General features: G+C 36.5%; 1 pseudogene; it reads left to right on the forward strand.

The window, feature by feature from the left end:
- The first annotated feature begins 274 nt into the window (after positions 1-274).
- On the forward strand, positions 275-1,194 carry LOC142432085 (olfactory receptor 7A10-like; annotated as a pseudogene).
- The last annotated feature ends 4,238 nt before the right edge of the window (positions 1,195-5,432 follow it).

Here is a 5,432-nt window from a genome sequence, read left to right on the forward strand (position 1 = left end):
CAAATGAACAATCAAAATCTTACGGAATTTGTAGAGAAATATAAAGTTTTAGAGGAAAGATGATAATGGAATAAAGGACAACTTGAGAGTTTCATCTTCAAAGAGAATATTGAGCACATGAGATTCAAGAACATGAGATATACAGATAATGAACAGGGATAAAATATTTGATTGGTAAAATTATAAATGACAGTATGTCCCTTAAACTGTTGTTAACAGCTCATGGCAGAGTTTGCAATGCTCTTTTCCCTTTCCCAGGAGATTCATCAGCTCCATGGAACCAGGGAACCACACGCAGATTCCAGAATTCATCCTTCTGGGGCTTTCTGAAGAGGCAGAGCTGCAGTCCCTCCTCTTTGGACTGTTCCTCTCCATGTACCTGGTCACCTTCACTGGGAACCTGCTCATCATCCTGGCCATCACCACAGACTCCCACCTCCACACACCCATGTACTTCTTCCTCTCCAACCTCTCCTTTACTGACATCTGTTTCACCTCCACCACTGTCCCAAAGATGCTGATGAACATCCAGATGCAGAACAAAGTAATTACATATGAAGACTGCATCACTCAGATGTACTTTTTCTTGCTTTTTTTGGGCTTAGACAACTTCCTATTGACAGTGATGGCCTATGACCGGTTTGTGGCCATCTGTCACCCAATGCGCTACACTGTCATCATGAACCCAAGATTCTGTGGCCTCCTGCTTCTGGTCTCCTGGGTATTATCATTTCTGCAGTCTCTGTTAAATGTTTTATTGGTTTTGCGACTGTCTTTTTGTACAGAACTGGAAATCTCCCATTTTTTCTGTGAATTTAATCAGGTCGTCCATCTTGCTTGTTCTGACACATTCCTCAATGACTTAGTCATGTATTTGGTAAGTGGGTTTCTGGGTGTTATTCCATTCAGTGGGATCCTTTTTTCTTACATGAAGATTGTGTCCTCCATTTTGAAAATTTCATCAGCTGGGGGCAAATATAAAGCCTTTTCCACCTGTGGGTCTCACCTCTCTGTGGTCTCCTTGTTCTATGGTACAGCTTTAGGGGTTTTCTCAGTTATGCTGCTATTGAAAATTCCAGGGCCACTGCAATAGCCTCAGTGATGTACACTGTAGCCACACCCATGCTGAATCCCTTTATCTACAGTCTTAGAAATAAAGACATAAAGCAAGCCTTAAGAAAACTTTTCTCCTGAGGAACATCCAATATAAGAGAAACTCATCCTTAATTTTAGAGAGCTACTTTTGAAAAACAAAATTCAAAATAATAAAAATTTGTGTTATGCTTTCCTCAGTTCTAATTGTGCTTATGTACATAATTCCATCTCCTTAGTATAGAAGACATAATATGAAGAATTGAAGACATTCTACGAAAATACTTCCAGTGTATTTTCTTAAAAATGCATTTACTTTAACCAAATCTTTATTTCAACATGCAATTTTTTAAGGGTGCTTCAGCAAAAAAAAAAAAAAGAGAGAACCTGATACAAAGGGCTAAAGTGGAGAGCAAATGCTTTCAAAATGATTAGGGCAAAGAATGTACAGATGTGCTTTACACAATTGATGTATGTATATGTATGGATTGTGATAAGAGTTGTATGAGCCGCTAATAAAGTGTTAAAAGTGAACACATTGAAAACAGCCCCAAAGGCTGGAGGAACGTAAAAGGAAACAGTGGAATAATCTAGGAAGCAAAGCTATGGATAGACGTATAAACATAGGTGTGTGCACATATAAATACATTAACTCATAAAAAGAGAGGGACTGGCCTATGTAATCTTTTTATACTGCAAGTGGACAGACTTCAGGAATCTTTTCAGAATCTCTCATTACATGAACACTTTGTTTTCACAAATTTACAGTCTGTGATGCTCATCTTCTTTGCACAATTGCTAAAGACAGAATGGGTGCATTAGTAAATGTGGTGAAGAAAGCAGATAGTGCCAGACTATTAAAAGATATAGCATCTCGGGATGTAAAGGCTTGAAGCTAAACAAGTGGCCATCTAGCAGAGAACCAACAAGACCACATAGAAGAAGCACAACATCCAGTGCTATCATGTGCTGTTGTTGGGACTGGGTAACAGGAATCAGAAGAACTATAACAAACAAACCAAACCATATTGTTGAGAGTGAGGGGGTTGGAGCAGAAGCCCAAAGCCCATCTATAGACAATGGGACATCCTCCCACAGAGGGGTTACAGGGAAGGGACGAGTTAAACAGAGCACAGTAAAACACACAATATTGCTCTTCTACTTTGCAGCTTCCTCAACCCTCACTATCATGACCCCAGTGCTGCCTATCACTTCTGAGTAGATCAGAGCATGTACACAGGTACAGATAAGATATAAGAGTTCACAACACATGCAATTCTGGAACAGGAATGGAAATAGTGAAAATGGAAGTGTAGGGGAAAGGGGGGAAGAGGAGGGAAGAAAGGAAGAACTGATCACAATGATTAATACATAACCACACCACCCCCATGCTGATTAACAACAGAAACCATGGAGGAAGGGAGACAGTGGTTGGTGTAAAGTAGGGAAATAATAATAATGTATAATTTATCAAGGGTTCACAAGAGTGGGAAAGGAGAGGAAGGGAAGAAAGAGTTGATACCAAGAGCACAATAGAACGTAAATGTCTAGAAAATAATGATGGCAACATATACAAATATACTTGATACAATTGATGTGTGGATTGTTATGAGTATTAAAGTATATTTTATAACTATTAAATGATATTTTAATTAAAATTTTAAAAATGACATCTGCCCCCAGGATAACATTAAAACAACAATGAAAAAGGCAAGAATGAACACCCCCCCACACACATACACACAATGAAATGACAAGAAATGAGGTTATACCCAACACAAAAGGTAAGAGTTATAACTCTGAATGTCAATAGACTGAACTCACCCATTAAAAGACAGAGACTAGCAGAATGATTTAGAAAACATAACCCATTGACTTGTTGTCTACAAGAGTACATCTCAAGCTCACAGATAGAAGTAGGCAAGAATTAAAAGCTGGTAAAAATGTCCAAATTAAAGGCAAATCAAAGAAAGCAGGAGTTAGAATCCTGATCTCTAACAAAACTTTCTCAAGTTGCAAGTCATAATAAGAGATAAGGAGGGATACGATTTAATGTTCAAGGAAACAGTAGTTCAAGAACAAGTGAGCATAATAAATACATACATGCACACTGAGAGACAAGTGAAATTCATCAGTCAAATTCTCCTAAAGATGAAAAAACAAATAATAAGCTCAGCAATCATTGAAAGTGACTTCAATACACTACTCTCTGAGTAAGATAGAACATAGGGAAAGAAGTTTAACAAGGAAGCTACCAAACTGAATTCTAAATTTGGCAACTTGACCTAAAAGATATCTTTAGAGCACTTTACCCAAATGCAAAAAAAAAAAAAAAAAAAAACCCACCAAAACACAAAGCACAATCACATTTTTTCAAGCACACATGGCACATGCTCAAATATAGACCACTTGCTGGAGCACAAGTTAAGCCTGAATAAATTCAAGCCCAAAGAGATCACACAAACTTCCTTCTTGGACATGTAAACAATAAGGCTGGAAATCAACAAAAATTGGTTTAAAAACAAGGGCAAATAATCGGATAATGAGTAACTCCCTACTGCAAATGAGTGGGTCCTGATTACAGTTGAAATTAGTAAGTTCTTAGAAACCAATGAGAATGAGAATAAAACATACCAAAACCTTTGGGACACAGCAAAAGCAGTAATCAGAGGAAGCTTTATAACAATAAATGCACACATGAAAAAGGATGAGACTTATTATTGACACGTTGTCACAAAACCTCCAGAATTTAAAGCAGAAACAACAGAATAATTCTATCAATAACAAGAAATCAGAATTAATAAAAAAAAATCAAGGCAGAGATAAATGAGTGTGAAAACAAGGAAACAATGCAAAAAATTAATACAACAAAATCTGGTTCTTTGAAAGAATTAACAAAATCAATAGGCCACTGGCAAACCTGATCAAAGACAGGAAGGAACAAACATCAATAAACAGGATGAAGAATGAAATGTGGGTAATTACAGTGAACCCTAATAAAATTAAAAGATTGATTAAACATTACTACAAAGATCTGTACTCTAATGAATTTAACAACTTGGAAGACATGAACAAATACCTGGAAAATCGATCATATCCTACATTATCTTAGGTAAACATAAAGAACCTCAACTATCCATAACAATAGAAGAAATAGATAAGATTATCAAGGGACTAATAACTAAAAAACTACTCTGGGCCTGGCTTCAAAGGAGAATTTTACCAAGATTCAGGGAGGAACTGACACCAATCCTACACAAATATTCCTAGGACTAGAGCAGGACGGCAAACTCCCAAACACTTTTGATGAAGGTAGTATAATACTGATACCTAAATCAGGCAAGTATCCCATAAGAATTGAGAACAACAGACCAATATTTCCAATGAATACCAATGCAGAATCCTTGACAAAATATTGGCTGATGAATAAAAAAGTATATAAAATGACTAATCAATTGCAACCAAGTGGGATTCATTCCTGGGATGCAGGGATGGTTCAATATCAGAAAGTCCTTCAGCGTTATTCACCACATTGACAAGAAAAAGATAAGAACCACATGATAATGTTAGATGCAGAAAAAGCATATGAAAACATTCAATACCCATTCCTGTTTAAGACATTCCAAGAAGACAAGAATGGAAAAAAAACCCCTCAATATAACATAAGCCATATATGAAAGTCCAATAGCCAAGAAAAGAGGAAAACATTCCCTCTGAAAAAGTGAATCATAAAAAGAAGCCAATTGCCACCATTTTTATTCAACATCCTACTGAAAATCCTTGTTAACACCAAAAGGCAAAGGAAAGATATTAAAGGACTTCATCAGGGGAAGAGGTAAAGCTATCATTATTTGCAGATGATATGATTTTATATATTGAAAACCACAAAAGCTGTACAAGAGATGTGCTGGATTTGATAGAGAAATATGGCAGAGTGGCAGGATACAAGATCAACAAACAAGTCTATTGGATTGCTATGTACACTGTACAAGATCATGAAAGAGGAGATCAATAAAGTTGTACCCTTCACAATAATAAAACACAAATTGAAGCATCTATGAATAAACCTAACAAAACACACACACACACACACACACACACACAAAAACCCCAAATTATTTTTATGAGGAAAACTCCAAAACACTATTACAAGAAATCAAAAGTGACTCCACAAATGGAAGGATATTCCATGCTCATGGATAGGAAGACTCAACATAGTAAAGATATTAACTCTACCCAAGGCACTATATAAATTTAACGTTGACCTGAAACAAATACCAACATCATATTTCAAGAAATTATCAACTTCTTATGGAGAGAAATAAAGGCCAGAACTAGCC

The sequence above is a fragment of the Tenrec ecaudatus genome, chromosome 1 (assembly GCF_050624435.1).
Source record: "Tenrec ecaudatus isolate mTenEca1 chromosome 1, mTenEca1.hap1, whole genome shotgun sequence".
Lineage (NCBI taxonomy): Eukaryota > Metazoa > Chordata > Mammalia > Afrosoricida > Tenrecidae > Tenrec > Tenrec ecaudatus.